The sequence below is a fragment of the Etheostoma spectabile genome, chromosome 8 (assembly GCF_008692095.1).
Source record: "Etheostoma spectabile isolate EspeVRDwgs_2016 chromosome 8, UIUC_Espe_1.0, whole genome shotgun sequence".
Classification (NCBI taxonomy): domain Eukaryota; kingdom Metazoa; phylum Chordata; class Actinopteri; order Perciformes; family Percidae; genus Etheostoma; species Etheostoma spectabile.
The window spans coordinates 21505423-21530230 of record NC_045740.1 but is presented as its reverse complement, the minus strand read 5'-3'; the positions used below and the strand labels follow the sequence as shown (position 1 = coordinate 21530230).

General features: G+C 39.2%; 1 long non-coding RNA gene across 1 annotated transcript; it reads right to left on the bottom strand.

Annotated features, from left to right (window-relative positions):
* Nucleotides 1-2027: 2027 nt before the first annotated feature.
* On the bottom strand, nt 2028-23784 carry LOC116694225 (uncharacterized). The gene is made up of 3 exons (XR_004333088.1): nt 23774-23784; nt 20329-20331; nt 2028-2267 (listed from the first exon to the last, which is right to left on the bottom strand). It is a non-coding gene; the product is annotated as an uncharacterized LOC116694225 (long non-coding RNA).
* Between the last annotated feature and the right edge of the window lie 1024 nt (nt 23785-24808).

Here is a 24808-nt window from a genome sequence, read left to right as displayed (position 1 = left end):
TTTAAAATATTTGAAGTTACAAGGATGCTTTGTTTTTATAATCCAAATATAACAAGAGTTTTCTATTTGGTGGATTTATGACCTTTAGTGAATATATAAATGGGTGTGGAGCGCATGTACAATTACTTATCACACTTTCTTTGCTTAGGGCTGCAACAAAGGATTCGTTTCATCATTGATTAATCCGTTGCATATTTTCGTGATAAATTAATGAATCATTTAGTCTGTAAATTGCTAAAAAAATGACCGACAAACATTTCTAATTTCAAACTGGCTTTCTGGATTATTTGTATATGTTATCTTTGAAATACAGGCCGATCTTGCATATTTTACTGTTTTCTGGTAGTTTGCCATATATGTTTAGAGTATTGTGACTTAGTTAACTTTCATTTGCGTTCACATTACAAGTGCAGTCGTTTTATGGATTGAGTGTGATCATTTAGCCTGGAAGGGGTTTTGATCTTATATATGAAAAAATATATATTATAAAAATACCAAATGAAATGAGACGGCACCTAAAAACACCTAAAAAATCAGTGAAACCACTGAAAATGGAAATATTTAAAACCCGCGTTTTAAAACCAGCGTTGAGCTGATGACAGTTTGTAACAAAAAAAAAAAAACTGTCTTGAATTGGATTGCACTTGAAGCTCATAGGACTCAATCTTGTGATGTTAAAGCTCTTTTTTCTTTTCTTTTTTTACTGTACCTTCACATCTCATTAATTAGATATGCCTCCACTAAGACAGTGAAGTCTGCTGGAGCCAACCATTTCTTAGATACCAATAGGGTAGTCCAAAAATATTAGAGACAATCCATTCCTTAATTATGAACAATTTGTTACAAAGTGACCTTGCTTTCAGATGGCAATTTGTTCTGGTGTTATAGTCAGATGTGAGAGCAGATGGGCAGATACCCCGCTGAAGTTTCATAGGTTGCAAGAATTAGCTCCAGCGGCCTCTCTAGGCACTTAGGCCTTCTGAGTTCAAAAGTCAAAAGCAATTGGTCAACCCTTTCTAAATAGCAATTTCTTAAACGGGAGAATGCATAGGGTTGCTACAGTCCCGGCTCATCAGAACCAGTGGATGTTGGGGAAATGTTTTGGCTGCCTGACAGAGGAACATCTGGGTATCTTGGGATGTTTGTGGATAGAAGTTTTGCCCCTAACCAATTTGGAGACATGCCATCATTTCTAAATAGCCTGTGCTCCCAGAAGCGTATGAAATTGTCAATGTAGGAAACACTATGGGCACCAAGGCTGATGAGAGCCCATGTGCAGCGACAGAAGCCTTCTGTGAACTGCCCAATACCACAACCACGGGAGGGAGCAGGACAACATGTGTAGCTGAGACTCACAAATCTTCAGTGTGTTTAACAGATTTACACAGTCACATTTCAGAAGTTCAGACTGTTCTTTGTGAATAGCATTTGTGCCAATGTGGAGGATGACCCTGGCCATATCAGGTCAATTTCAAGGGCTTCATCAGCTGTATTGCAGTAGTAGCATCCGGGAAACAACAAGTTATTTACTGAACTTGTTCTGACAATGACTTGGATCTGTCTGCCATGGAGGCAGAGTGCCAGTTGCTGTTCACTTGGTATTGTAAGGGGCTGCACTGAACTAGATAAAGCTAAGTTCACACTACACAACTTTCAAATTCATCTAATCTCTGTACTTTTTACACGATCGAACATACTGTCTTGAAATCGGAAGTCTTAGAGTTGTCATGGTTTCCATTACATAACTGACCGGTGACAAGACAGGTCCCACCCTACAGGGTCTTTCACCAAGAGGAATCCTCAATGTATTCTCTCCAAACAGAAACATCAGGTTATAAGAATATTACAAATGACAACACTGTAATTCTGCATTGCTTTGCTGTCCCCGGTGTGCCGAAATGCGCCCCTAAAACCAAGTTTCACCTAAAGAAGGTGATTTCCGCCAGAAACAAGCACTCCAAGTTGTCAGTGCGCAGATTACCAGTTATAATCATAGAAGAAAAAGAAAGGTTGGGCTTGAAGGAGTTGTTGTTGGCACACAAGTTCACCAAATAGCCTGTTTCCACACTTCTTTACCATTTATAGCATTTTGCCTCTAGGTGCAATACCAACTTTGGTCTGCGTTGCAAATACAACATAAACAGTTCCTTGTTGTTGTTACAGGCGTCCTCTTCTCCAGGTTTTCCCCAACCAGTGTCTTGCACTCTCATTGGCTCTTAGACTCCCTGACAGGTCCAGATATTTAGGCTGCTAGATATCTGGAATGCCTCTGTGATGCATTGGCAAGCCACTTGTCTCAAGGCTTTAACAGTCAACACATGGCACTTCAGTGCCAATTTGCAAGTGCCAAAAAAATATCCTACAGGAACTTTCACTCTCAAAGGGGGTTCATGGGCCAATGTACATTACATGTACTGTACATTTGATTAATGCATTAATCTGATGCATTTTGAGAGAGAATTAAGAGGCTAGATCTGTGAAGAAGGTTCACGCCTAGCGGTCTTCCATTAATACCCAGAGCTGGTTGTGACACACTGCCACAGAGTAAGTTGCAAGTTTTCTCGTTGTAAAAACGTTGTAATATATAGTGTTTGAATTCATTTACATGATTCACATTGTACATCTTGTGATGAGACTATTGTGCATGTTCACTTCACAATGGCAATGCTGAATTAATATACCATGCAGTCAGTAGTCACTTCCCTCAGGGATTTAAAGTAGATGTGAGTCCGAGTGATTGGTCTCACTTCCACCTGTAACCTCTGAACCATCGCTTATGAGCAACAAAAACAACCAGGAGAACACATTGCTGTTTTCATTTGCATCATGGGACTGGGACACACACACACACACACTGTACTTAATGGAATAGCTTGCAGCAGGCCTGTATGTACTGCATCTAATCAGGGCATCTCTCTGTGCAAGCACCATCTGTCACTGAGGCATGCCACTGTGTGCGTGACCCTGGCCATGTGGGTGAGCTTTGCTGAGACTTTGGTGTTTTGAGTTCTCAGGCCCAAAGCCTGGGAGATAGGAGTTGAAGACCTTGGCAAAAGAATGTTCATGGCTGACAGAGATCGAAGAGGAACAGATGCCTGGGAAATCTCCATGCCGCCTGGGATATTTCACTCCAATCCAGTGTAGTAATACAAAGTAATCACGATTTCATGAATGAGACAACAGTGGATTAAAGTAGTAAAGAAGCCAGTACTGTACGATATTCCTACAGTGCAGTAGATACTGGTTAAATGGTCATTTAACCAATATGTTTATCAGTTTAAGATTCTGCAATACCCCAGATTACATTCACTTATAACTTTGAACATTTGCATTGAATGTAACTTGTGAGGCCTGAAGTCATGCAATATGGGTATCATTTTCAAGGATACTGGGATGGAAAGAACCGGAGTATTTCTATTACAGGAATAATACAAAAACAGCCTGGAAAGCAAATCCCTCAGACTGCCGCTCCGGTCATGCCAAAGCAATATCCACAGCTATAGGAGTGTTTAATCATATGCTACTAAGGTCGGGTACCAGTCACATTTGTTTCCGCTTTCGACACTGGTATCTGCATTTTGGTTCCCCGACCCAATGGTACCTTTTTTTCGGTACTTTCCCTCTGTAATAACAAAATTTAATTAATTTCAGTTGTACAAATAATTCCTATCCTATTTACTTAGTACATTTAAAAAAAAAAAAGATTTTACACCTCCTTCCCCTACCAAACCTGTCACTACACGCTATTAAATTAAATTAAGTGTAACTGTAATCTTATTATATCTTATTCTGTATATCTGTTTCTTATTCTATTTTAGCATGTTTTCATTTTCTATCTCTTCTCAGCTGCTCTTTTATGTTTTCTCTAAAGAGTTTTGAAATGCCTTGTTGCTGAAATGTGCTTCAGAAATACATGTAACTTGCTTTACAACCTCCAGCCTGTCAGTCAGGCAACAGGGCGTAGAGAACGCTAGTGTACCTGCCTGTCCTTGGAAGTGTACCTGCACCGCTACCGATTTCGGCTCGCCATTAATATTATAATGCAGCCAAAGCTGTCAGCGTGGATTTTTGAAAAGTGTAATGACACTTGCAACCGCTTCACCGGCATTGCCGTGACTCACTGTGACTTGACCAAACTGCAGAGTCTACGTAGTTTTTGCTCCACAGCTCTGTGTGTGTCGGAGCTGAGCCCCCCCCCCCCTCTGTCAGCATCGAGAGAGGACAGATAAGCTTGCATTTACGTGCTCTCAGGTACTGAAATTTGGCACCGTTTGGTATAATGTTAATTGTTCCTCGGTAGTAGCCTACCGACGTAATTTGGTCGCTAGCCTACCCTAAAAAGTACAGATTATGGTACCCGACCCTATATACTACCGTACTTTGCAGAGTAAATCGGGAATTTAAGCTTTACATACACATGCAGTATGTTGTTTTTGCCTTGTATAAAGTACAACATTACAAGTAAGTATTACAAGTGCAACATTACAAATGACAAAAGTGTATTTCTGCATTGCTTTGCTTTCCCCTGTGTGCCGAAATGTGCCCCTAAAACCAAAGAACGCTTTAAAGTGAAGTTTGTGTACTAGCTCACCCCTTATGTTTATCTATTGGCAGGTAATCTGCAGTTGGAACAAACCCCTGAATTAGCTTGTCAGGTTTGGCTGCCCATAGGAAGACTTTGATAAACTGCTTCACACAGTAATGCTGAATCAACAGCAGCTAACATATCTTCAGGCCTCCTGCATTGGTAATCCTGAAGTTGAAGCAAGACCTCAGTTTGATCTTTCAGTGCGTTATAGTAGAGCACACTGCCCCCTTGTGTGTTCAGTTCTATTAAACTGCAGCTTTAGATTTTAAGTTTAGCCTGGAGTTAACAAGAAATCACAGCAGGGATTTAGACCACCATCTACAGTACTTCCCTGTGATCTATATTTCCCCATTTAAGGGCTTTAGCACTTTGTGTGCAAAAGTATACTGTATACCAGAAACTCTGACACCAGAAGGGTACAGTGAGGAGAACAATCAAAGAAACAAACAATCGAATCATAATGAGTTTGATCGGTTGAGATGAGCCTGGCACAGGGTAAGTAACCTTCTCTTTCTGAGTTTCTCATTAAGTAGTCTGACATTTCTCTAGACAAAATAGAACTATGTTTTTTGTTCTTTCTTTCTTTCTTTCTTTCTTTTAAAACTAGAACAATGCATGTGCAATCAAACAAAAATCTCAACGTTTTTAAAATTTGTTCTTAATTAATTGCAGTCTCATAGTCCCACAACACAACTAATTTGTTTCTTGCAACCATTTACTGACCCCGTGATATGATGCATGCAGTATAAACAGTTTTGAAGTGTTATGATTTTATATGAACAGTCAATTGTGGCTAATGTTTAATGCACATGTGCACTATATATACATTATTCCTTCTACAATTAAACGCCAAAATCACAATTACAAAATTTCTTGTACTGCCTGATTATTACAAAACACAATAGTTCAATGTATAATGTAGCAATTTTTATTTAAATATTTATATGCATTATGTATCCCATATTTTGTATATTGTAGGCATTAAAGTGCTACAAATAGAAATTCGGGGCTTGAGCTTGCATTCTTACAGAGTTAGCAGTTCATTTGGTGATCAGCATATTTCTCACTGGTCACTGACCTCACTTTCCTTTGAGCAAATGCAAACTTTCTCCATGAAGATGTATGAGCAAAGATCCTGTCTGTGCTCTTAGGAAGGGTCTTCAATGTATTGTAAGGCAAGCTGAAACTCAGCTTGGCTTACTGAAACATACTGTATATGGAGCAGGGACTGGAGGGGAAAATTGATTTGCATATCAAACTGGGCCTACAATAACGTGTAGGGCGTCTTAGAGCCTTAAAACATACCTTTTCATAGTGCAATATTTAGCTATTGAAATAATAATGTCAACATGTGGCACAGTGAATCCTTAAGCTTTACTGTATCTGTGGATGGCTACCTTTTGATATCTACCTATAGGCTAGTAAGCCTATCATCAATGTTGTGTAAATTACAAAAAAATGTTATCTTTACAAATAATATGTTGGATTCATGGTAATGCTTATTTTCAGATATACTCTTGAATTTTTTAACTATCTAACAATAATTTGGTAGTCCCCCTGCAGGCTCTCTTAGGGGACCACCTGTTGAAGCTCTTTTCTCTAAAGTGAATCATTTTAATCACAAAGTCCATTTGTGTGAGGTTGTTTTTGGGATCACTTTGCTCTTTTAAATGTACAGTTGACTGATGCTATGAAGTGTGTGGGAGACCTACTTATAAGCTTTGTCGTGTGTGTGTGTGTGTGTGTGTGTGTGTGTGTGTGTGTGTGAGTGAACAATCAATGAGAACAAAACCTGTTTAAAGCAGGTTGTTGGGGTTATATTGGAGGGCTTCTGACATTGAGTGCAATGTTTTCATTTGCAGACGAAAGAGACAAATGAAAGACAATTTAAAATGTAAATGACTCACATTTGACACTCCGGGTTGTGAGAGGAATAATATATCATTAATCAATATGCTGGTGGGTTAATATTCTTCAAGCTAAAATCCAGGGTGAGTGCTACATCAGCCAAGTTCACAGTTCATCTGAATGTAATGCAAACATGCAAATAAGTACACTTATAAAAAAAAAAGCCACCTTTTAAGATCATTCATGAAGCTTTTCTTGGCTTATTATTTAGATCACTGTTCTGTACTTCTTCCAGTGTGTGCTGCTGAGAACACCCATGATTAACTGCATCAGTTACCCTCTGCCACTCTTCTTTGTGTTTGAAATGCCACTGCTCAGGCCTCTAACAAAATGTTCTCTACTTTCTTCCACTTTAGTTTAAATCTCAGTCACTCTTCCTCTTCAGAAACTGTCTCTGCCCAGCAATTCAGTGTCTGACTTTTTAACTAAACCGTAATGACCTTTAAAATGTGTGCGATTATAAATTGATTCAAAGATCCAATGTGTAGGAATTTCTCCCATCTAGTGTTGAGATCATATATAGCAATCAACTCTCTTGCACCACACAGTTCAAAGTACGTATTACAGCTACAGTAGCCTTCACGCTTCAAGAAGCCGGTCTTTTGCTCTTTTCAATATCCTTTTTTTTCATTTTCTCTACAAAGAAGAAGACTCCTTCCTGAAATTTGGATTTGGATTGATCCTCTGTGTTTCCTTCGTCAAACTTGCCGGGCCGGGAAGCGACAATACCCATTAGCAGATTAGCAGCACATGTGACTTTATCATTTGACAGCGAAAACGCGAAAGGCGGAGCAGTATATCCTGTATGTCTCTTACCGGCTTTCATATTTCACTACGAAAATTTCAACCTGATAGGAATTCTTGGAATTGATGGTGGGGGTAAATACTCATGAAAAAGACAATGGAGAGCTTTATTTTAAACCATAATCGTCTTCCTAATCTTAACTAGTTGTTTTAGTGCCTGATCTCAACTTTTGTTGCAGCAAAACGCTCATATATTGTGGACTAAATTTACCCGTGATGGCCGATGAAACAACCGGCAGCTCACGGTGCTTTGTACCCAGCTCAAAGTCACCTATTATCGGGTAATTAAACCACCAGTACCGCTCCACTCATACAACTGAGGTCTGCAGCCGGTGTCATGAAGCGTTGTAGCGGCTTAAGCAACAAGCAACTGCCGCTCTGTGTCATGGAGCTCGTAGCCAGCCGGCATCACATAATATCATATACCATGTTGTCACATGACCAGCCTGTGGTTTCCTAATTTTTGTAGAATATCATACCTTTTGGTGTGCATCCGTTACTGTATGATATCATACAGACCCGTTCATGAGACTGCACATTTCTGAGTTGTGTGCTTAAATTTAGCTGGGTGGGCAGCGTCAGCACTACGTAGACCGACTCCAATGTGGATAGACATACTAGCGTTGTTGGAAAAAAATATATACATACAATAACTGGTCTTCCCCAGGAGCATGCATTTGATCAGAGTTCCCTGTATAGTTTTCCCTGTATTTGTGATCATTGTTTCAAACCTTTTTGTGTTTACACCACATATGAAGCAGTCAAATGTACAGCATTCTTGATTAATATTAAAATCACATGTTTACAGAAATGATTTTCAACCTGTATAAAGGTATAGAGCTAGCAGTTGTACGATAAAGAGTCTAGGTGTAGGAAATAGTCTTCCTGATTGAACTCAATCCTTGCCTGACAACTTTCCCCTAAAGCAATGAATAAATATGCTCCTAGTGTCTATCCAGTTTAGTCTAATTTCATCCAGCAGTCTTTACAAGTAACTGCAATAGTTTTATTATTCATCTTATCTTCACATGAGCCACTCACCACCAACTCCGTAGATGTGCTGATAACTACTGTCCCATAGTGAAAGCTTAGTGTGAAATAGTGCACCCTGCCATATGCTGCCGATCTGTGGTAAACTCAAACACATGTGAATATCTTTCAGTGTTTCAAATTCAGTATGTTCTAACTGTGTTAAGTGCTATGCCCCTGCAGGAATCAAAAGCATTCGGGAATAAATTATCAGGTACAAAGACACATGCATTTGGGAGGTCCAAAAATACCATAGCTGACTGAACTTTGATAAATGCATTTACTGTAGGTCCTGCTTTGTCAACACAGATGTCAAACAAATGTCTATTAAAGGTAAAGTTAAAGAAATAAGCGAAGAAATCAGGCCAATTACAAAAGCTGCTCAGTCTGACGTCTTGTTGCCTGAGCTCATTACTATTCATGAGCTCGCTCAGTTACTCTGGGTAAAGTATGCTGATAGCCAGTCTCTCATTTGCTAACTGTTAGCCAATCAGAGTCATGCAGATTAGCTCGTTGAATATTAATGAGAACTGAGTCTTCCTGCAAGCTTTCTATACCACACTAGAGTGGATTGAAACAAGGTAACCAAGGCATTTTTTTCCACTGAAAATGTTAGTCGATGGAAGAGAATTTCAGACATTACCACAAAGCGATGAAATACGTGTGGCAGGGCTCCTTTAAGATATTCTGATTTAAAAACATCACAACAAATAGCTCCATGCAATCTAAAATAGTGATAAATGTGGTAAATATTTTTGTTCATATGTTTTACTTCTCAGTTTGCTTTAGCTGATGGATCCACTAAAAGAGAAATGTTGTCACCTGATTCTAAATAAGCAGCAACTGAGGTTCACTGTTTGATCGCTGTGTGTGAAAAAACAAGGTAAAAGCTCTCAAAGCAGAGAGAATCACACCAGCAGAGTTTAGAGTGTTCTAAAAGTGCATTATATCCACAGGAAGACACCCTGCTTACACATGAAATTCATTCCTGCTGTTTGCAACTTTTTCCACTCAGCTGGAGTTCTTCAATCTTAAGAGCCTCGGGTTTCTAAAGCCATCTCTGCTTCTGCCGTTGGAACTGCAACCCAAACAAACAGCAGCCCTGAGAACAGTGATGCCAGCACAAAATGCTAAATGTGTTCAAAACAGCAGCTCTTTGCATCAGCTTTTGAAGTAAATGCTACATGATAGCGTAAAATATATATTCATTTAATAAATTAACAAAATACAACACAGCATTTTACATTAACATCAAAAGTGAAGGGTTGTCCGTTTCTCAGTACTTTCTAGTGGCTGTTAGCGTTAAGCTACTAAATGCCCAGCCTGCTGATGAAAATTTCAAATCAAAGCGCTAAATGATCACTTTGACATTATGTATGCATCAATTTTAACATGGCTTTATTAATAATTCATAATGCAGCATTGGAATAAGCTACTGTGTGGATGTAATTGTAAATACATAATTCATTCAAGTGTTTTTATTTTTTTTTATTGGAAATTTACTATACATGAATGGTTGTTTTTATTGACACAGAACTCATTTTTTGCTAAAGTAGCAGAACAGTGCTGCAATATTTAATTTCCTTTTCATGTTTAATTTTGACCAGCTATTTAACAACGGGCCAAAGTTACATCAACATGCATGGCATGATTTCTCTCAATGCTAAACCAAACATATCATCATGAAGACCATTGAAGCCATTTTCATTGATTTAATGTAACATTCTCGTGGGCATGTCTGATTAATATATTTTATCCATTATCACATACACATCAATATGATGACTCTTAACTCCGTTCGTCCAATTGGTTAGCACCCATATCAAAACATGTTCAACAACTCTTTAAAAGGCTTCACAAAAGCCACACTACAGTACTAAGTGGAAAAATGACACTTGTTGCACTAATATTTTAAAGCAATATCAAATACAAGTATTTATGCCATGTAGTGGCATGAATAAAAAAAAAATTCATTTTTTAACTTAAGTTCTGCTTTGCCTTTTTCCTTACTTTCATTTTTGTGGGCTCTGCTGCTTTTTGCAATTATGATACAGTATGCTCAATCTGTCACTGTCAACGCAGAATAGGGAAGGCAGAGTGTATGAAGGTAGAGTAGTCATGATGAAGAAAATAGGGTGGTGATAAATCTGTCGTATGACGGCCTCCCTATCTATACATATTAGATCTGCTTGGCTCACCACTGGTCCAGGTCAACAACCCCACTGGTAAAAAAGCCTCACTTCCTATGTGATAACACTGTAGATAAAAGGCCTTGGATAACTCCATTAAGCCCTACATAGAAATTACACTCAGCCGGAACAAATGTGTGTCACACAGCAAAGACCGTGGTGTGCTTTCTAACCCTATCTTCAGGTAAAGGACGATCACTTAGTTTAATGCACAAACAAGCTTTTTGTAACTCAGTCTTCACCCAAGGTTTAAGTGCAAAATGGACTGTTAAGATAAATAGAGTACTATAAAGTATTAACTATCTCTATGGAAATCTTTACTCAGAAAGAAAGCTTGCAACAACTACAGATGTAAGTCTGCCACACACTCGAAACCCAGTTATTAAGACGATTCAATAGACAAACATGCCATGAGGGCAAAGAACATCTCCAATAAATATTTTATGTCCATGTTTGGCCATGGGGTCCTTTAGTTAAAGGTGCCGCAGAGGGTTTAAAAAGTGTGCGACTGAACAGATGCAGTTGCCTGGCTGCTTATTTTAGTTCCTTACAGCGGCTGTTTTTCCCATTTCTGTACTCCCACGGCTTCATCTCATTGATCTAAAACCTATATAAGCATATCTAAGGCTAACTTGTTTTATTCTTAAAAGAAAATAAATATAATACATGTTATGTTGGGAGCTTAAAATGTTAGAATATTGGAATTGTGGGATTCTTTTTTTATGACTCACATAAACATAATCCAAAATAAAGGAATATAAAGGCAGAATAATTAGGATTTGTCTGGTTTTTAAACATTCAATGTTGGCCCCTTTCTGGCTCAACAACACCAGAAGCAAACAACCCCTGACCGCAGTTGCTTTTTATCCCCATCCTCTCCGTCAGTGCTTGTCAGCCATGGCCAACCCCAGATTCACTCTCATTTTAGCCTATTTGCCTTTTTTTTTTTTCGACACTGTCCTCCATTTCCATAGCTTCCTCTTAGAATGCGTGCTTATGATCTGGGACCTGGTTGCTACGTTTTGATAGACCAGCCCTAACACCCCACGTGCTGTGGCTGATCCAGCAACAGACATAATTCTGTGCATGGTTAGTAATTTGATTTCTGTCAGCAGGCCCAATGTAAACATAATAAGCGGCGTTGGCTTATTATTCAATTAAAAGCACAGCCTCCTTATCTATAGGAAGTATATCCATGTTGCACAAAGTCATATGCTTTAATGCATTTCCTGGGCTGAAGGTTTAATGATTTGAGGTCATTGACAATTCACATATTTATTAAGCAGGTCCGTAGAAACAGCTATTTTCTGAGGCGTTGCCAAGATGTGGATGTGATTTCGTACCAACAGAGAGACACAAGTAATCATGACATGAACAGCCTTAGCCCCGACCTCTGTTAGGGATTTGTGGGGGGGGGGGGGGGGGGGGGACTGAGTCCAGTACCAGTAGCATCTGAACTTTTATCTACCAAGGCCTGCAATGACTTTGCCTCCTTCTTCAAAGACAAAATTCAGAAGATTAGACTAACAGTCAGTGCCTCCATATCAAGTTCAGGATATGTGTTGTCACAGTGTTCAAGCAAAAATAGTATCAATATGACAGAATTTCACACGATCAACCATACAAACCTGGAGGACATTATTCAACATCTGAAAACCTCGACCTGTTGTCTTGATATTCTACAAACGGGACTTTTCAAAAATGTTTCCAGTTGTTTGACTTCTGATCTTCTACAGATTGTGAACACATCTCTTCTTTCAGGAATCTTTCCACAGGCCCTGAAAACTGCAGTAATCAAGCCACTCTTAAAAAAGAACAACCTAGACAAGTCACTAATGAGCAACTATAGGCCAATATCAAACTTTCCGTTTTTAAGTAAAATCATTGAAAAAGTAGTCTTTCAACAACTCAACCATTTCTTGTCACTAAGCAACAGTTTTGATACCTTTCAGTCGGGTTTCCGACCACACCACAGCACTGAAACGGCTCTTGTCAAAGTCTTTAATGACATCCACCTTAACACAGATAATGGCAAAATTTCAATCTTAGTATTACTTGATCTCAGTGCTGCATTTGACACGGTCGACCACGACATACTACTAGACCGATTGGAAAACTGCGTTGGCCTTTCTGGCTTAGTACTAAACTGGTTTGAAACCTACTTACAGAATAGGGATTACTTTGTGTCTATAGGTAATTATGCATCTGAGCGTACAAATATGACGTGCGGAGTTACGCAAGGCTCCATTCTGGGGCCTCTTCTGTTTAACATCTACATGCTTCCACTGGCTCAGATTATGGAGAAAAACAAAATAAGTTACCATAGTTATGCGGACGACACACAAATTTACATAACCTTATCGCCAGGGGACTATAGTCCAATACAAAAAACTGACTAAGTGCATCGAACAAATTAACGACTGGATGTGCCAGAACTTTCTGAAATTAAATGAAGGAATAACTGAGGTGGTTGTTTTTGGAAAAAAAGAGGAACGATTAAAAACCTGCGCTCAGCTTCAAACAACAATTTTAAAAACAGACAAAGCCAGAAATCTTGGTGTAGTCATGGACTCAGACCTGAATTTTAACAGCCACATTAAGACAATAACAAAGTCAGCCTTCTATCACCTTAAGAATATATCAAGGGTTAAAGGACTTATGTGTAAACAGGACTTGGAAAAACTGGTCCATGCTTTCATCTTCAGTAGACTTGACTACTGTAACGGGGTCTTTACAGGTCTCCCTAAAAAATCAATCAGACAGCTACAGCTGATTCAGAACGCTGCTGCTCGAGTCCTCACTAAGACCAAGAGACTGGATCACATCACTCCAGTTCTGAAATCTTTACACTGGCTTCCTGTGTCTCAAAGAATTGATTTCAAAGTACTCTTGCTAGTTTATAAATCCCTTAACGGTTTAGGTCCAAAATACATTTCTGATCTGCTACTACACTATGACCCCCCCAGACCTCTCAGGTCATCTGGGACAGGTCTACTTCCTGTCACCAGAGTTAGAACTAAACAGGGTGAAGCAGCTTTCAGTTTCTATGCTCCTCATATCTGGAATAAACTCCCAGAAACCTGTAGATCCGCTGCTACTCTCAGTTCTTTTAAATCAAGGCTGAAGACCTTTCTTTTTGATGCTGCCTTTCTTTAAATGAATGCTCATTTCTTTAAATTTCTTATGCTGCACTGTAACTTTTATTCTTGTGTTTTATGTGTCCTAATGTTTCTGTTTTGTTTTTAACTGTCTATTCATGTGTTTTATTAGTTTTTAATGCTTATGATTTTTAACTGTTTGTACTTGTGTTTTATCTGTTTAACTGATTTCGTGTAAAGCACTTTGAATTGCCCTGTTGCTGAAATGTGCTATACAAATAAAGCTGCCTTGCCTTGCCTTTTGATAAACTATTTTAATGTTTTTTTGATGCACTTAAATTGTTCAGGGTTAAAGCCTGACAGAATGACCTGGCGACACCGCTGCCCATTACCATAGCAACACACTTATGCCTGGTTATACCATGATGAGAAATGAGATGGAGGGAGCCGCTGACCGAGATTACTCTGAGCAACGAGTTGCAAAAATGGAGTTGGCAACAGGATGTGTGTGTGTTATATTGGGGGTGGGTACAGTTGACCACCAATTCCTGTCCATGCAGCCAGGACTGTACCACCCAGTGTCCAGAGGGTGACGCCCAGAAACGTCCTGATCACAACAAAAAGAAAGGAGCAAATACAGGCAGAGGGTCTCTGCATATACCGACACTGCCATATACTTCTAGTGGCCATAAGTCACGATGGAGAGGGATTCATTTTGTATTCGTCTTGACCTTGTTGTTTAGGAAAACCCTACTCATTCTGCCTGCAAGCTTTATAAGAAGAGATGATTATTAATTTTGCCTATATGATCATTAACAGCTGATTTTGTATTGAAAACATTCTCATCTGTAACAATTCTCTTTAATCTATTATTCATTAAAAATATTCCTTTCAGAAGAAAGAAAAAAACAAGGCTATCTATACTTGCCTCAGTCATTCAAACCTACGTTGGCTAAAAATAAAGTTTAATTTACATTTGAATATAAAATAGATGATGTTCATAGGAGTATTACATATTTGGGCTTTGTGATTATCTAAGCTGAACATATACTCTTTTACTGCAAGACTGCAAGATGTCTGGCTTTTGCTTTAATCATGCAGAAAGCATAACTTGAATTTTCATCAACATGTGCGTAACTCGTAGTATCATTTTTGACTGGGCTCGCTGTGAGGCAGAGGCAGCTGTGTTTTTTAATGCAGTTTGCATTCTCTGTTCCCCATTAAATCCATTCCTCGGGACAGACTTCAACTTGTGACCTCTCTATTAGCCCTCCTGCACCCGGCCTGGTGATTAGAGGAACATTAGGAAATTAAAGGCAAATTGCATTACCAGAGAAACAGATGGAGACGCTGGTGAAGACCCTACATACAGAACATGGAACCTGCTGATGCTCAGACTTTCCACCTTTTCATCGGCCAATGAATGATGCCAAATGTCACCCTCAGGTAGTAAATTCTCAGGTGGCACATTCTGATAAAGGATGAGGCTTTTTAGCTGTGCCCAAGTGTTTTGATCTTGAAGTTTGTTCAGGTGTATGGAAATACTTTCCTGTTATGTAAGCACTTATACTACTCAAGCATATTGATTAAATTTGACTAACTAAGTAACACACAAAAAACAAACTAACAAATTGAAGTTTGAGTAAAGATTTTCCTCAACTTGAATGAAATGAGCTTTAAATTTCAATAGCTGAAATCAAAAGCAATATCAATAATTTCCCCACAATTGTTTATGCGTCTGAAGAATAAAACAAAACACACAGACGACACAGCGTAGCTACAGACAGTACCATGCAGTTAAAAGACACAGGGTAACACCGGCTCACCAGTAGCATTTTTTAAGGCACCATAGGCAAATCTGTCATGTCGACTTGTAGTGGTGCGTCAAGTGGAATGTACAATACTATATATATTCACATCCAATCAGATTGAATTTGGTATTAATGACGTGGACAGTAATAACTCCAGTGACATTATTTGAAACTAGATTAGGACTGGATTTAAAGCTGATTCTGGTTTCCAACTTCACCCCAGGTGTGTCTGTTAATACACTGTTGATGCTTTATTACCATCAAGCAACACAAACATGGGCATGGCTCTGCTATGTGTGTGTGTGTGTGTGTGTGGTGTGTGTGTGTGTGTGTGTGTGTGTGTGTGTGGTTCTGCAAAGAAAGAAATAACGTTGTAAAAGCTACCATATACCATGCATAGAAATCATATACAGTACAGGCCAAAAGTTTGGACACACCTTCTCATTCAATGTGTTTCCTTTCTTTTCATGACTATTTAAATTGTAGATTATCACTGAAGGCATCAAATCTATGAATGGAATTAAGTACTTAACAAAAAAATGTGAAATAACTTGTAATAAATAAACTGTTCTAGTTTATTTAAATAATAACAATAAACCCACTATTAATTACATTATCTTAATAATCCATCTAAAATAGACGGAAAAAAAATTGCAAGGGCATTCAACAGTTATTATGAATCAACAGCCAGGTGCAACCTAGCTAACTGGTGAAGAACACAAACAACCAAACCACTAGCTAGCTAATACGTTATATTTGCCAGAACTATAGACCAATACAACAACAGGCTTTAATGAACTGACAACATACAGTAAGTTATACAACTTACAGTTCTCTAAGACGCGCACACACACAATCTCAGCTGATCTAGTCTGTTTTTCTTAATTTTGTTTCCATGTGGCGTGCGCGTCCGCTCACGAAGTGAGGTGCGTGTCAGCGCTGTTCTCTGACATGAACTCACAGTCACACCTGATACAACCTTTTGTACCAAACGAAAGTAACAAGCCATCCATCCATCCATCCATCCATCCATCTATCTTCATCCGCTTATCCGGTATCGGGTCGCGGGGGCAGCAGCTCCAGCAGGGGACCCCAAACTTCCCTTTCCCGAGCCACATCAACCAGCTCCAAAAATAGATAGTAAAGTAAAAATATCTGAAAAATCTACCTGAATACAGTAACGAAGTATTTGTACTTTGTTACTTCCCATCTCTGCCCCTAAGATTCCCATAGCACCCCCTCAGCACCCCTAAGAAATTTCTGTTGTGTCAAAAAAATACATTTTCATGAATGTGTTAAATTATATTTAAAAAACAAATAAATATATTACTAAAACAAACCAATTAATTTCATATTTTTGCATAGTAAACCGCTGCAGAGGTGGGAGGTGTTGTGTGTGTGTGTGTGCGTGTTTCTAGGAGAAGAAATCTCTGGTGCTAGGGGAAGTTAGGAGAAAAACACTTTACATTACTTCTTAACATTTACTTAATACTTTTACCTAGGAAACATGTGTTTGTGTCTTGGGAATACTTCTTAAGGAGACTGGTGTTTTAACCCGAACCTCAGCCTTTTTTCTAATCTTAATTTGATTTGGCAATTTAAGACATAGTCTCCAGTCTATTTGACCTTAAATCTTAAGAGATGAACTAGATTTTAACCAGTCATAAATTAGGAAATAAAAGCACCTACAAGTTCAGCCTACATAATTTGTCCCCAGTTTTCTCCTCTGATTGTCTATTCTCCTCCTGGAATACCTTATGACACACCGTCATATTTTAAATGTTGCCCCAGTAGAGAGGGCTCATTGCTCATCCTCAGACGACGCAGGATTGGTAATAAAAGGTGCCCGTTGAGCCTGTATCACATCGTGCACCCATACTGAACGAGAAGATGCTTTTTATAACTGATGGCAAGGTTTAATTCATACAAAAATACTCCATCTAGCTATTCTGCTGCATGTTTTTCTCTGTCTGACTTGAGAAAATGTCTTGCTGCCTAGGTTTCCTCCTCAGACTCAGAGGGAACAGAATATCTTAAGTTGTATAGTTCTGTGCTTTTATATTTTACAGGAACTAATAAATATGTATTTTCTTGTACTCTCACTCTTGGCCGATGCTTGGTGCCTGGAGATATGGGACTTGGGCTGTTGCTTTGACAGTGTGACAGGTTTAGTGCTAGAGGATTGTCAGATGTCTCTCTTGCCGAATATTGTCCTCAGAATCTACTCACAGATTCCCCCCGAGCCTACGTCTTCACAAATACAAGGCACACACAGGAGCACCACCAAGGTGTAATTTGTAAACACATGCCAGGGGATTAATAAAATTATGGCTTCCATTATTTTATAACTACACATATTTCCTTGTGTGCATGTCAGATCGAAGCTGCCAACATTTAAGTCGCCTTAATGATGAACGTGAAACCATGGCTAGCACCATACAATATTTATATAGAGCTGTTTTCTATGTGCTAGATCCTTTACATTTTAATTAACACGCAACAAACCATAGTGTAATTATGGTTTGTTGCATGTGATTAGTAGGTGATTGGTTTACATTACAGCAGCAGACTTTTCCTGCAACAATTTAATTCCCATCTTTCTGTCACATTGCTAATATGGTATTCTGCATGCAAGTCTAGAAAAAAAAACTATTGTAATATTTTACATGGGAATAGGTTGACCTAGTAAATAGGTTTTAAACCCGTCTGCTTGCTGTGCATGTCACACTGCAAAGAAAAGACATAAAACTCAGTTTAGGTCAGCATATGTCAAACATGCTCTTTTTTTTCTTTCAATTTTTCATGTTTCATCATTCCTACTCTCGCTATGACCTTAAGTCAAAATGTGCAATACGTATTTTGGCTGTCACTTGAAGGCAGAAGAACTCCACAATAAACTGACAGTCACAAAGCCTGACATTATCGCATTAAAGAGTTGTTAGGGATTAGCAAACATCTTAGCAAACAGTCTCATGTTTTCAGATTTTTTTGCAGTCCTGTTTCTGTTCACATAATATGTAAGTCCAATATTTATTTGCCTTCTAGCTGGATTTTAGTCACCACTTAGTACTCCTTAAAAAAAATTGTCTGTTTCTGAAGCTTGCTAGGTGTTCCAATTTGTCAAATAACTCGTCTGCAGTTTGTTGTTGGGCAGATAGTTTACAGTCAGTTTGGAGCTTATTTGGTAGATAAGACTGCTGTAAACCTATTGTAAACACTAATGTTTCAGGTTGATTTTCTTACTAAACTTTGCTCTTACGTTTGAGATGTTGAAGATGTCCTTGTCTGAGTCAACTTTTGTTGTTGGGGCTGAAAAGAGGTCCATTGTTTAAACAACAGTTAAAGGTCCCATGGCATGAAAATTTCACTTAACATTATTATGCATTCCCCCAGCCTATCTATGGTCCCCCAGTGGCTAGAAATGGCGATAGGTGTAAACCGAGCCCTGGGTATCCTGCTATCCCTCTCGTAAAATGCTTGGTCAGGTGCCTTTGTCGTTGTTATTGAAGCTAAAAGTCTCTTTTATTGTCATAAAACACGTGCATGGTCGGTACTATTGCTTGTGGCTAGGCTTACGGTCCGTGACACGCGGAAATAACAGGCCGGTTAAAGAAGAAAGCGGCTTCCCTGACACGCGGAAATAACGGGATGGTTAAGGACACACACTGGACACAAACCCCACTCTCCTTGGAGAAAGTCCAGTGTTTCCCCCTTAAATACTACTCGCTAAACAACGTCTAGATGATGCCCTCTCCCCTTTCTCTGCTTTGCCCGTCCAGAGAATTTGGCTCACCCATGAGAGAGAGACATCATGGCTTTCAAACGAGCAAAGTGGCAGTTGATCAAGGCCACACCCCCAGCCTCCACCTTGCCCCCCCTTTTCTCCTCAAAAGCTACAGACTCAGAAATGGCACATATACTAAGGAAAGCTCATTGTGGGACTGCTCTAGTGGCTGTAATTCTGCACCGAGGCTGGATTTTGGGAATTAGACTTCAGATATGGTATTAGGGGACCATTAAGGGGTCGCATACAAATGTTTTGTTAAACATTCTGCTAGCACTAGCATTAGCTGGTAACTCAAGAGAAAGTCTGCCGATTTACAACCATCTTTGTGTACTGCTGTACGTGTAAATGAAAGGAAGGAAGCAGTTTGTTCATGCTCTGGGAAAACTCAGCTAGTCGATTTGCGTCAGAAGGGTTGAAAATTAGCAATTCTCAGATGCTCTTAGCATTGCGCAGTGCAATTGAAACCATACACAACACTGGCTTGGACATGACATCCTTCACAGCTCAGCCCTTTGTCCAAATATGGACGCATAGCTCCAAAGTACAATGGCAAAGGCAATGGGTGACGTCACTGATTATTTTTATAGTCTATGGTACAAGTATATAAGATATAAGTGCACATTAGGGAAATTCATTTATTTATTTTCCATATTTATTGATTCAATACTTTATTGCCATGTAACCAAGTTGCTAGGAATGTAGTGCATTTAAACCCGAAAGCATTCATAACAGGACAGTCACGAACCGTTATTACACATGTAAACACATATTTATCAGGATTCAATACTTTATTGCCATGTAACTAAGTTGCTAGGAATGTAGTGAATTGTGCTTGTTACAAAAGAAAATTGAAAGCATTCATAACAGGACAGTCACTACCCGTTATTACACATGTAAACATAAATTTATCTCAAGATTTTATGTAACAGTATTGGGGACTTGAGTCTTATTTCCATAAAAACAAAGGAAAGGGAATGGAAAAAAAGTGGCTATAGTTATGATATTAAAAGAGAATGATTAAGTAGGTTTAGGGTTGGAATTTACAATTAAAAAGATAATGCTTCTGTGAACAAACTCTTTACTTTTTTTCTGCAGCTCTAAAAGTGCTATGCACATACTTTCAATCAAAATCTACTGCAATAATCCATGTGGGAAGAAACAAAAGCATGTCAGGTTAAAGAGAGGCTGTCAGGATTCAAACTTGGCTTATTTTACACTCTGGAATACGTTTCTTATGTTCGAGTGAAACAGATTGTCTCCCACAGCTACAGGCAGCACTCATGAGTTGTGCAGTAAAGATGAAGTCATTCTGTATCACAGCAGTTGTTGAAGGTACGAAAACAGGACTCAAACTCCCACTTCAAATGCTGTAGTTACCTCTTCAAAAGATCCCATTACTGGACTGTCAGCTGAGAGTAACTCTGTCATTTTGTCACACTCTGTATGCTTCTAAATAATCACTACGCTTTGATGCAACTCAGGAAGAGAACTGAGGCAAGACACATTTTAAAAGCAGCAATTTGTGTATCATTTGAACTTTAAAAGGTGCACCTGTGACTTTCTGTTTTTTTATTTTTATTTTTTTTCTGTTCTCCCCGTCCCCGTTCATCAGCCCTTCTTTTAATAATATCTGGATAACCTAGAAGGACAGGCTTTGATAATGATGATTGCCCCACTATGTGGGTTTCAAGTTCTCATAGATAATTCTTCCTCCCTTTCTCTGTTTGTGATTAGGGAGCTGGCACATGGGCAACTCAAATGGTGCTTAGAAATTTGATTGTGTTAACGCGAATAGGGTGAGGTCAGGGAATGCTAAAACCCATGGAAATTATCACACAGGCATATGTGATCACTTCAAAGTGAATCAAACTGAAACCCCTTCTCTCCTTAACATGTCCTTGATGCGTTTTCAAGCCAATTTATGGGGTTTTAAGACACATCACATGGGGCTGTTTATTGCTCTTTCTTTTTCCCTGCCTGTTCTTTCTCTATTTTTGTGTGTGTGTGTGTGTGTGTGTGTGTGTGTAGGTAAGGCAGAGGCATGACTCTCAGATTAATACACACACACACACACACACACACACACACACACACACACACACAAAGAAAAAGGATTGACAGTCTTATTTGTGTTGGAGCTTACCCATGCAGAGCTACGGACGGGATGCCATTTCAAGTGTGTTTACATTAAAGAATAAAGCACAGTGCATGCCAGGATGACTTGTACACCCATTATGACTGGCACACCCATTAGCCTCATTACATATGTCAACATTCAGGAAGAGCACACTGAACAAAGGAAAAAAACACTTATAAGGGTACTTAAAATGGAGGTTCTTCTTCAAAGTAGACAAAGGAAAGAAAAGAGAGAATGAGCATTTAACAAGTAAGAGCTACTTATTAAAAGCTTTCACATTTTACAACATGAAAATGCCTTACTCCTCCACCCCAATCAAAAACTATTTAATGTCTTTCTTATGCTGACAAAACTGGCTTCTGGGCCACACTGTTAATTGGCACACCGTGAATTTAAGATGATCTGATCACAAGAGCTCTAAATACATTTTTTTTATTGTAACCCAAATGTTTGGAGCCTGGTGCTGCTGCTAGTTGCACTTTGGGCCCACAACTTATGTTCAATTCAATTTTATTTATATAGCGCCAAATTACAACAACAGTTATCTCACAGCGTTTTTCATTAAAGAGCAGGTCTAGACCGTACTCTGTGATGTTATTTACAGAAACCCAACAATTCCCACCAAGAGCAAGCACTAGGCAACAGAGGCAAGGAAAAACTTCCTTTTAAGAGGCAGAAACCTCGAGCCGAACTGTGGCTCAGGGTGGGCAGTCATCTGCCTCGACCGGTTGGGGGGTGAAAGAAAGAGACAGACAGAGAAGAGACAGACAGAGAGAGAGAGAGAGAGACATGGAGAATTGTAGCAGAGGGTGTTGTGCAGGAACATGGAGGCAGCATGTGACTAGCGACCACAGATCCAGACTCCACAGCTCCAGAGCCAGAAACACCAGCAGGAAATGATAGGAGGAGAGAGGAGAGGGGCGAGAGAGCACAAGACTACGGGAAAGGGAAGATGTTGAGTTAGTAACATGCATTAAACTAAGTATAACGTACTAAGTGTTCCCATTACAACATACATGATTTAGAATGTCAAATAGATTAAATCCGACATTAGTCTAATAATTAGTATCACTCAGTTGTGTACACAGTTTAATGTGTTTGCACTCTGTATTTTGGAATGCAGCATTATCGGAAGGCAATACAGCAGCTCCAATTGGCATATACTCTAGACCAATTTTTTTTGGCACCTCACAATTCGATTCCGCTTCAGAGGCCAACGATTTGATTCTAAACTGATTATCGATGCATCTTGAAGCAACAGTTTTTTTATGGACATATCCATACGTGATTTAAAAAAAATATACACATAAATCTGAGTTTGTTAGATTTTGACATATACAGTATTTGCCACATACAAGTTTTAATGAAATGTTTTGTCCACTGAGGTTTTTATTTTGTTGTCATTCCCTGCCTAAGCCTTAAACAGGCTTGGGAAAGTCACCTTCTCTCACATCTTTCATGTCAGAGGCTCCGTCATATTTAAAGGAGGAGAAGTGGCTTCTTAGAACAGGAAACATGAGGTGGTCAGATGTAATGTGATAAAGTGTTGTGTGTTTTGCCAAATTATTTTACACATGTCTTATATTTTTCCCTTTTGGCCATTTTTTTTGCACTCTTGTCTAAACTCTAAGTTGTTGTCCTGTATCCCTCCCTCCGTCACTCTTTTTGATTTGTACATGTATGGAGACAGTAACTTTAAAATAAAAATGAGCACATACACATTTTATTGTTGTAATAATCGATTGATAACTCATCGGAATCAGGCACCAAATCGTTATAGAGAGAATCGCGATGCATCTTTTTTTTCTTCACCCCTAGTAGATATATCTGGAATGGCAGCTCATTTCTTTTTTGAGTGGTTTAGGTCTGGTATTGTGCTCAGTGACAGTTGTTTCCAGAGTTGGGGAAAAACACATCGAAGACAATCCAAGCTTTGTGGGATTAAGATTGTGGATGCCATTTATCTAATATACAGTACCTAGTTGGCAGCACGGTGGCTCAGCAGGAAGAAGGTTCTAGCTTTGAATCCAGATCGTTCCGAACTTTTTTGTGTGAAATTTGCGTGTTCTTCCCGTGTTTGCGTGGGTTTCCTTATCACATAAATAAATCTATTACCTAAAGTTCAGATTTTTTTTTTTTTTTTTTTAAGATTCTCATTCATTTAGACTTCTAGATGCTGCTTTGTGTTACAGTTTCAGGTGAATTTTGGATTCAAATTACTATCTTCTGGGGGTCTGTTTTCTAGGCAAAATAAGGGATATAGTGGGTTTGGATTAAAAACATAGACAAGGTAGGGAAAGAGGATACTTTCTAAGACATTGTCACCACTAGGTGAAAGAAGCAGCTGTTTCTACACAACCAGTTTGTCGCTTTGTAGAAAATGTGTTTTGGCAGGGTGTTTCCTACATCAACTCTTCTGAACTCGTGTTTTTGTGTCTGACATACGGTGGTTTTCCACTGCGTGGTATCTACTCGACTCGCCTCGACTCTACTCGCCTTTTTTGGTTTTACGTTACGAAAGAAAGTCCCTGGGACCTGCTACCTGGTACTTTTTTTAGTACTACCTCAGTCGAGGTTCCAAGCGAGCTGAGGCGATACCAAAAGGTGACGTGAAAACCTGCAGACTGCTGGTTGGTCGGAGAGAATCGTCACTTATGACTGCGTTGTTAGCAAACAAGAGTGCGGAGTGTGTTTCCAGAACAAACGGGACATTTAAAAAAAAAATCTAGCCAGACACCGACAGATTATTGACTCTCTGCACTATTCTCACTTTTCAACTATTCAATATTAAAGGCCATTAGGGGCTTTATGTCGTTTCCAATATTGCACACTGTTATTTAAAAAAACAAAACAAGACAATTTGTCAAAGAAAAGTTTTTATCTAGCTATTCAAGTAGAGCATCAAACCGTCCCGTACATCCCGACCTTCTTCCTCTGCACCCTGTGACAGTGTCCCCCCCAGCTCTGCCGTCCCAGATACATCCCAGTCGTTGTCATAAGCCTCTCCATGACTCTCATAAAGATTATACGAAGCCCAGCAGGTCAGAACCAGAGATCTCACCGGTCGGACATCGCCCACCAGACGGTCTGCGGCGGCGATTTTGCAAAGCGTGAACCCTCTGAAACACAAATGTTACACCGCATACATGTTGGTGTGTAATTGTGGTTGCTAAAGTTCATGGACTTTATATAACGCTAGCGTATAGTAAATACTGACCGGGGCCCCTAACACATGCAAATGTTAGCTGACGGTACCAGGAAACTTAACTTACCCTTTTGTGTCGGCGAACAACCGTCATATCGACGTCTGAACTCCGTCGGAATTCCCAAACTCTTGTTTTTTATAGCGGTGATTTTGTTGCTTCCCTCAGCTTCTTTTGAAACAAAACATTTCTTCTGGCTGTGGTGAGTAGCCGACGTGCTGCTGTGAGTCGAGTTGAAAATTACATCATCACGC